This window comes from Oncorhynchus mykiss, unplaced genomic scaffold (assembly GCF_013265735.2).
Source record: "Oncorhynchus mykiss isolate Arlee unplaced genomic scaffold, USDA_OmykA_1.1 un_scaffold_575, whole genome shotgun sequence".
Lineage (NCBI taxonomy): Eukaryota > Metazoa > Chordata > Actinopteri > Salmoniformes > Salmonidae > Oncorhynchus > Oncorhynchus mykiss.
This window is the reverse complement of record NW_023494022.1, coordinates 63045-71858: the sequence shown is the minus strand read 5'-3', so window position 1 is coordinate 71858 and position 8814 is coordinate 63045. Positions and strand designations below refer to the sequence as shown.

Here is an 8814-nt window from a genome sequence, read left to right as displayed (position 1 = left end):
CCAGCCACCAACTCCTGTGCTCTCACGGTGGCAGTTGCACCTCCTACCGGTGGTTGTTCACGTCAAATCCTTGATTGGAAAAAAGGAAAGTTGTGATGGTCTGTGGGACGACCCAGCAGTCCATTTTAACAGTTGGTACTGTGGGCGAGCTGTCCAGAGAACTGGATTTAAGGACCCAGTCTTTCAGAGGTGTCGGTTCAAAGTCCACCACTACAACTTTTTCTCAACAGAAAACTGTAATGTAATTTCAAACAAGGCCACCAAGGACACCGGACAAATAAAGGGAATCCAGCCTTTACCCTCATTCCCACGTCTATTATTGCTATTATCTGCCGTGTTTTTCTAATTCAATCTGCTTCAGACATAAAAGCAGAAACTAATTCTAAGTTTATACGATGAAAGAAAGAGCAACATCAGATAAATTAAGATTTTTAGAAAGAGAATCAAAAAAAAGATGAAGGACGCAAGAGCAACATGAGATACATAAAGATTTTCAAGAAGAAAATGAAAAAGAAGACTAAAATACAAGGGAGTGCAGACGCTCTAGGTAACTGACGAGAAAGTGTGAATAGTTCCCCAGAGCTGGGTAGTGTGGCCGAGCGGTCTAAGGCGCTGGATTTAGGCTCCAGTCTCTAAGGAGGCGTGGGTTCAAATCCCACCACTGCCATCTTTATTGAGTTTGTTTGCGCAAGCTATCACATGTTCTGCTTTATTTCAGCGTTTTTACTTTCATGTAGGGCCATGCAAGGGAGAAAAGAAGCAATGTTGTGTGTCACGGATGGGGTTCCAACTCAATAGTGTAGTCCGTCGCCTTAACCAACCAGCCACCAAGTCCTGTGCTCTCACGGTGGCAGTTGCACCTCCTACCGGTGGTTGTTCATGTCAAATCCCTGATTGGAAAAAAGGAAAGTTGTGATGGTCTGTGGGACGACCCAGCAATCCATTTTAACAGTTGGTACTGTGGGCGAGCTGTCCAGAGAACTGGATTTAAGGACCCAGTCTTTCAGAGGTGTCGGTTCAAAGTCCACCACTGCAACTTTTTCTCAACAGAAAACTGTAATGTAATTTCAAACAAGGCCACCAAGGACACCGGAAAATAAAGGGAATCCAGCCTTTACCCGAATTCCCACGTCTGTTATTGCAATTATCTGCCGTGTTTTTCTAATTCAGTCTGCTTCAGACATAAAAGCAGAAGCGAATTCTAAGTTTATACGATGGAAGAAAGAGCAACATCAGATAAATTAAGATTTTTAAAAAGAGAATCAAAAAAAGATGAAGGACGCAAGAGCAACATGAGATACATAAAGATTTTAAAGAAGAAAATGAAAAAGAAGACTAAAATACAAGGGAGTGCAGACGCTCTAGGTAACTGACGAGAAAGTGTGGAAATCTTGCCAGAGCTGGGTAGTGTGGCCGAGCGGTCTAAGGCGCTGGATTTAGGCTCCAGTCTCTAAGGAGGCGTGGGTTCAAATCCCACCACTGCCATCTTTATTGAGTTTGTATGCGCAAGCTATCACATGTTCTGCTTTATATCAGCGTTTTTACTTTCATGCAGGGCCGTGCAAGGGAGAAAAGAAGCAATGTTGTGTGTCACGGATGGGGTTCCAACTCAATAGTGTAGTCCATCGCCTTAACCAACCAGCCACCAAGTCCTGTGCTCTCACGGTGGCAGTTGCACCTCCTACCGGTGGTTGTTCACGTCAAATCCTTGATTGGAAAAAAGGAAAGTTGTGATGGTCTGTGGGACGACCCAGCAGTCCATTTTAACAGTTGGTACTGTGGGCGAGCTGTCCAGAGAACTGGATTTAAGGACCCAGTCTTTCAGAGGTGTCGGTTCAAAGTCCACCACTACAACTTTTTCTCAACAGAAAACTGTAATGTAATTTCAAACAAGGCCACCAAGGACACCGGACAAATAAAGGGAATCCAGCCTTTACCCTCATTCCCACGTCTGTTATTGCAATTATCTGCCGTGTTTTTCCAATTCAATCTGCTTCAGACATAAAAGCAGAAACTAATTCTAAGTTTATACGATGGAAGAAAGAGCAACATCAGATAAATTAAGATTTTTAAAAAGAGAATCAAAAAAAGATGAAGGACGCAAGAGCAACATGAGATACATAAAGATTTTAAAGAAGAAAATGAAAAAGAAGACTAAAATACAAGGGAGTGCAGACGCTCTAGGTAACTGACGAGAAAGTGTGAATATTTTGCCAGAGCTGGGTAGTGTGGCCGAGCGGTCTAAGGCGCTGGATTAAGGCTCCAGTCTCTAAGGAGGCGTGGGTTCAAATCCCACCACTGCCATCTTTATTGAGTTTGTTTGCGCAAGCTATCACATGTTCTGCTTTATTTCAGAGTTTTTACTTTCATGCAGGGCCATGCAAGGGAGAAAAGAAGCAATGTTGTGTGTCACGGATGGGGATCCGACTCAATAGTGTAGTCCATCGCCTTAACCAACCAGCCACCAAGTCCTGTGCCCCCGCAGTGGCAGTTGCACCTCCTACCGGTGGTTGTTCACGTCAAATCCTTGATTGGAAAAAAGGAAAGTTGTGATGGTCTGTGCGACGACCAAGCAGTCCATTTTAACAGTTGGTACAGTGGCCGAGCTGTCCAGAGAACTGGATTTAAGGACCCAGTCTTTCGGAGGTGTCGGTTCAAAGTCCACCGCTTTAACTTTTTCTCAACAGAAAACTGTAATGTCATTTCAAACAAGGCCACCAAGGACACCGGACAAATAAAGGGAATCCAGCATTTACCCTAATTCCCACGTCTGTTATTGCAATTATCTGCCATGTTTTTCTAATTCAATCTGCTTCAGACATAAAAGCAGAAACTAATTCTCAGTTTATACGATGAAAGAAAGAGCAACATCAGATAAATTAAGATTTTTAGAAAGAGAATCAAAAAAAGATGAAGGACGCAAGAGCAACATGAGATACATAAAGATTTTAAAGAAGAAAATGAAAAAGAAGACTAAAATACAAGGGAGTGCAGACGCTCTAGGTAACTGATGAGAAAGTGTGGAAATCTTGCCAGAGCTGGGTAGTGTGGCCGAGCGGTCTAAGGCGCTGGATTTAGGCTCCAGTCTCTAAGGAGGCGTGGGTTCAAATCCCACCACTGCCATCTTTATTGAGTTTGTATGCGCAAGCTTTATTTCAGCGTTTTTACTTTCATGCAGGGCCGTGCAATGGAGAAAAGAAGCAATGTTGTGTGTCACGGATGGGGTTCCAACTCAATAGTGTAGTCCATCGCCTTAACCAACCAGCCACCAAGTCCTGTGCTCTCACGGTGGCAGTTGCACCTCCTACCGGTGGTTGTTCACGTCAAATCCTTGATTGGAAAAAAGGAAAGTTGTGATGGTCTGTGGGACGACCCAGCAGTCCATTTTAACAGTTGGTACTGTGGGCGAGCTGTCCAGAGAACTGGATTTAAGGACCCAGTCTTTCGGAGGTGTCGGTTCAAAGTCCACCGCTTTAACTTTTTCTCAACAGAAAACTGTAATGTAATTTCAAACAAGGCCACCAAGGACACCGGACAAATAAAGGGAATCCAGCCTTTACCCTAATTCCCACGTCTGTTATTGCAATTTTCTGCCGTGTTTTTCTAATTCAATCTGCTTCAGACATAAAAGCAGAAACTAATTCTAAGTTTATACGATGAAAGAAAGAGCAACATCAGATAAATTAAGATTTTTAGAAAGTGAATCAAAAAAAGATGAAGGACGCAAGAGCAACATGAGATACATAAAGATTTTAAAGAAGAAAATGAAAAAGAAGACTAAAATACAAGGAAGTGCAGACGCTCTAGGTAACTGACGAGAAAGTTTGGAAATCTTGCCAGAGCTGGGTAGTGTGGCCGAGCGGTCTAAGGCGCTGGATTAAGGCTCCAGTCACTAAGGAGGCGTGGGTTCAAATCCCACCACTGCCATCTTTATTGAGTTTGTATGCGCAAGCTTTATTTCAGCGTTTTTACTTTCATGCAGGGCCGTGCAAGGGAGAAAAGAAGCAATGTTGTGTGTCACGGATGGGGTTCCAACTCAATAGTGTAGTCCATCGCCTTAACCAACCAGCCACCAAGTCCTGTGCCCCCGCAGTGGCAGTTGCACCTCCTACCGGTGGTTGTTCACGTCAAATCCTTGATTGGAAAAAAGGTAAGTTGTGATGGTCTGTGCGACGACCAAGCAGTCCATTTTAACAGTTGGTACAGTGGCCGAGCTGTCCAGAGAACTGGATTTAAGGACCCAGTCTTTCGGAGGTGTCGGTTCAAAGTCCACCGCTTTAACTTTTTCTCAACAGAAAACTGTAATGTCATTTCAAACAAGGCCACCAAGGACACCGGACAAATAAAGGGAATCCAGCCTTTACCCTAATTCCCATGTCTGTTATTTCAATTATCTGCCGTGTTTTTCTAATTCTATCTGCTTCAGACATGAAAGCAGAAACTAATTCTAAGTTTATACGATGAAAGAAAGAGCAACATCAGATAAATTAAGATTTTTAAAAAGAGAATCAAAAAAAGATGAAGGACGCAAGAGCAACATGAGATACATAAAGATTTTAAAGAAGAAAATGAAAAAGAAGACTAAAATACAAGGGAGTGCAGACGCTCTAGGTAACTGACGAGAAAGTGTGGAAATCTTGCCAGAGCTGGGTAGTGTGGCCGAGCGGTCTAAGGCGCTGGATTTAGGCTCCAGTCTCTAAGGAGGCGTGGGTTCAAATCCCACCACTGCCATCTTTATTGAGTTTGTATGCGCAAGCTATCACATGTTCTGCTTTATTTCAGCGTTTTTACTTTCATGCAGGGCCATGCAAGGGAGAAAAGAAGCAATGGTGTGTGTCACGGATGGGGTTCCAACTCAATAGTGTAGTCCATCGCCTTAACCAACCAGCCACCAAGTCCTGTGCCATCGCTGTGGCAATTGCACCTCCTACTGGTGGTTGTTCATGTCAATTCCTTGATTGGAAAAAAGGAAAGTTGCAACTCAATAGTGTAGTCCATCGCCTTAACCAACCAGCCACCAAGTCCTGTGTTCTCACGGTGGCAGTTGCACCTCCTACCGGTGGTTGTTCACGTCAAATCCTTGATTGGAAAAAAGGAAAGTTGTGATGGTCTGTGCGATGACCAAGCAGTCTATTTTAACAGTGGGAACTGTGGCCAAGCTGTCCAGAGAACTGGATTTAAGGACCCAGTCTTTCGGAGGTGTCGGTTCAAAGTCCACCGCTGCAAGTTTTTCTCAACAGAAAACTGTAATGTAATTTCAAACAAGGCCAGCAAGGACACCGGAAAATAAAGGGAATCAAGCCTTTACCCTCATTCCCACGTCTATTATTGCAATTATCTGCCGTGTTTTTCTAATTCAATCTGCTTCAGACATAAAAGCAGAAACTAATTCTAAGTTGATACGATGAAAGAAAGAGCAACATCAGATAAATTAAGATTTTTAGAAAGAGAATCAAAAAAAGATGAAGGACGCAAGAGCAACATGAGATACATAAAGATTTTAAAGAAGAAAATGAAAAAGAAGACTAAAATACAAGGGAGTGCAGACGCTCTAGGTAACTGACGAGAAAGTGTGGAAATCTTGCAAGAGCTGGGTAGTGTGGCCGAGCGGTCTAAGGCGCTGGATTAAGGCTCCAGTCTCTAAGGAGGCGTGGGTTCAAATCCCACCACTGCCATCTTTATTGAGTTTGTTTGCGCAAGCTATCACATGTTCTGCTTTATTTCAGCGTTTTTACTTTCATGCAGGGCCATGCAAGGGAGAAAAGAAGCAATGTTGTGTGTCACGGATGGGGTTCCAACTCAATAGTGTAGTCCGTCGCCTTAACCAACCAGCCACCAAGTCCTGTGCCCCCGCGCTGGCAATTGCACCTCCTACTGGTGGTTGTTCATGTCAATTCCTTGATTGGAAAAAAGGAAAATTGTGATGGTCTGTGCGACGACCAAGCAGTCCATTTTAACAGTGGGTACTGTGGCCAAGCTGTCCAGAGAACTGTATTTAAGGATCCAGTCTTTCAGAGGTGTGGGTTCAAAGTCCACCGCTTTAACTTTTTCTCAACAGAAAACTGTAATGTAATTTCAAACAAGGCCACCAAGGACACCGGACAAATAAAGGGAATCCAGCCTTTACCCTCATTCCCACGTCTGTTATTGCAATTATCTGCCGTGTTTTTCTAATTCAATCTGCTTCAGACATAAAAGCAGAAACGAATTCTAAGTTTATACGATGGAAGAAAGAGCAACATCAGATAAATTAAGATTTTTAAAAAGTGAATCAAAAAAAGATGAAGGACGCAAGAGTAACATGAGATACATAAAGATTTTAAAGAAGAAAATGAAAAAGACTAAAATACAAGGGACTGCAGACGCTCTAGGTAACTGACGAGAAAGTCTGGCAATCTTACAAGAGCTGGGTAGTGTGGCCGAGCGGTCTAAGGCGCTGGATTTAGGCTCCAGTCTCTAAGGAGGCGTGGGTTCAAATCCCTCCACTGCCATCTTTATTGAGTTTGTTTGCGCAAGCTATCACATGTTCTGCTTTATTTCAGCGTTTTTACTTTCATGCAGGGCCATGCAAGGGAGAAAAGAAGCAATGTTGTGTGTCACGGATGGGGTTCCAACTCAATAGTGTAGTCCATCGCCTTAACCAACCAGCCACCAAGTCCTGTGCTCTCACGGTGGCAGTTGCACCTCCTACCGGTGGTTGTTCACGTCAAATCCTTGATTGGAAAAAAGGAAAGTTGTGATGGTCTGTGGGACGACCCAGCAGTCTATTTTAACAGTTGGTACTGTGGGCGAGCTGTCCAGAGAACTGGATTTAAGGACCCAGTCTTTCAGAGGTGTCGGTTCAAAGTCCACCACTACAACTTTTTCTCAACAGAAAACTGTAATGTAATTTCAAACAAGGCCACCAAGGACACCGGACAAATAAAGGGAATCCAGCCTTTACCCTCATTCCCAGGTCTGTTATTGCAATTATCTGCCGTGTTTTTCTAATTCAATCTGCTTCAGACATAAAAGCAGAAACTAATTCTAAGTTTATACGATGAAAGAAAGAGCAACATCAGATAAATTAAGATTTTTAGAAAGAGAATCAAAAAAAGATGAAGGACGCAAGAGCAACATGAGATACATAAAGATTTTAAAGAAGAAAATGAAAAAGAAGACTAAAATACAAGGGAGTGCAGACGCTCTAGGTAACTGACGAGAAAGTGTGGAAATCTTGCCAGAGCTGGGTAGTGTGGCCGAGCGGTCTAAGGCGCTGGATTTAGGCTCCAGTCTCTAAGGAGGCGTGGGTTCAAATCCCACCACTGCCATCTTTATTGAGTTTGTATGCGCAAGCTATCACATGTTCTGCTTTATTTCAGCGTTTTTACTTTCATGCAGCGCCGTGCAATGGAGAAAAGAAGCAATGTTGTGTGTCACGGATGGGGTTCCAACTCAATAGTGTAGTCCATCGCCTTAACCAACCAGCCACCAACTCCTGTGCTCTCACGGTGGCAGTTGCACCTCCTACCGGTGGTTGTTCACGTCAAATCCTTGATTGGAAAAAAGGAAAGTTGTGATGGTCTGTGGGACGACCCAGCAGTCCATTTTAACAGTTGGTACTGTGGGCGAGCTGTCCAGAGAACTGGATTTAAGGACCCAGTCTTTCAGAGGTGTCGGTTCAAAGTCCACCACTACAACTTTTTCTCAACAGAAAACTGTAATGTAATTTCAAACAAGGCCACCAAGGACACCGGACAAATAAAGGGAATCCAGCCTTTACCCTCATTCCCACGTCTATTATTGCTATTATCTGCCGTGTTTTTCTAATTCAATCTGCTTCAGACATAAAAGCAGAAACTAATTCTAAGTTTATACGATGAAAGAAAGAGCAACATCAGATAAATTAAGATTTTTAGAAAGAGAATCAAAAAAAAGATGAAGGACGCAAGAGCAACATGAGATACATAAAGATTTTCAAGAAGAAAATGAAAAAGAAGACTAAAATACAAGGGAGTGCAGACGCTCTAGGTAACTGACGAGAAAGTGTGAATAGTTCCCCAGAGCTGGGTAGTGTGGCCGAGCGGTCTAAGGCGCTGGATTTAGGCTCCAGTCTCTAAGGAGGCGTGGGTTCAAATCCCACCACTGCCATCTTTATTGAGTTTGTTTGCGCAAGCTATCACATGTTCTGCTTTATTTCAGCGTTTTTACTTTCATGTAGGGCCATGCAAGGGAGAAAAGAAGCAATGTTGTGTGTCACGGATGGGGTTCCAACTCAATAGTGTAGTCCGTCGCCTTAACCAACCAGCCACCAAGTCCTGTGCTCTCACGGTGGCAGTTGCACCTCCTACCGGTGGTTGTTCATGTCAAATCCCTGATTGGAAAAAAGGAAAGTTGTGATGGTCTGTGGGACGACCCAGCAATCCATTTTAACAGTTGGTACTGTGGGCGAGCTGTCCAGAGAACTGGATTTAAGGACCCAGTCTTTCAGAGGTGTCGGTTCAAAGTCCACCACTGCAACTTTTTCTCAACAGAAAACTGTAATGTAATTTCAAACAAGGCCACCAAGGACACCGGAAAATAAAGGGAATCCAGCCTTTACCCGAATTCCCACGTCTGTTATTGCAATTATCTGCCGTGTTTTTCTAATTCAGTCTGCTTCAGACATAAAAGCAGAAGCGAATTCTAAGTTTATACGATGGAAGAAAGAGCAACATCAGATAAATTAAGATTTTTAAAAAGAGAATCAAAAAAAGATGAAGGACGCAAGAGCAACATGAGATACATAAAGATTTTAAAGAAGAAAATGAAAAAGAAGACTAAAATACAAGGGAG

At 43.2% G+C, this 8814-nt stretch overlaps 10 non-coding genes across 10 annotated transcripts; all 10 read left to right on the top strand.

Moving 5' to 3' along the window:
- The first annotated feature begins 585 nt into the window (after window positions 1–585).
- Window positions 586–667, top strand: trnal-uag. The gene has a single exon. It is a non-coding gene; the product is annotated as a tRNA-Leu (tRNA).
- Window positions 668–1403: 736 nt separating this feature from the next.
- trnal-uag lies at window positions 1404–1485 on the top strand. The gene has a single exon. It is a non-coding gene; the product is annotated as a tRNA-Leu (tRNA).
- Window positions 1486–2222: 737 nt separating this feature from the next.
- trnal-aag lies at window positions 2223–2304 on the top strand. Its single transcript has one exon. It is a non-coding gene; the product is annotated as a tRNA-Leu (tRNA).
- Window positions 2305–3041: 737 nt separating this feature from the next.
- trnal-uag lies at window positions 3042–3123 on the top strand. Its single transcript has one exon. It is a non-coding gene; the product is annotated as a tRNA-Leu (tRNA).
- A 722-nt stretch (window positions 3124–3845) lies between these two features.
- trnal-aag lies at window positions 3846–3927 on the top strand. Its single transcript has one exon. It is a non-coding gene; the product is annotated as a tRNA-Leu (tRNA).
- Window positions 3928–4649: 722 nt separating this feature from the next.
- Window positions 4650–4731, top strand: trnal-uag. The gene has a single exon. It is a non-coding gene; the product is annotated as a tRNA-Leu (tRNA).
- Window positions 4732–5593: 862 nt separating this feature from the next.
- On the top strand, window positions 5594–5675 carry trnal-aag. Its single transcript has one exon. It is a non-coding gene; the product is annotated as a tRNA-Leu (tRNA).
- A 734-nt stretch (window positions 5676–6409) lies between these two features.
- On the top strand, window positions 6410–6491 carry trnal-uag. The gene has a single exon. It is a non-coding gene; the product is annotated as a tRNA-Leu (tRNA).
- Window positions 6492–7228: 737 nt separating this feature from the next.
- Window positions 7229–7310, top strand: trnal-uag. The gene has a single exon. It is a non-coding gene; the product is annotated as a tRNA-Leu (tRNA).
- Window positions 7311–8048: 738 nt separating this feature from the next.
- On the top strand, window positions 8049–8130 carry trnal-uag. The gene has a single exon. It is a non-coding gene; the product is annotated as a tRNA-Leu (tRNA).
- The last annotated feature ends 684 nt before the right edge of the window (window positions 8131–8814 follow it).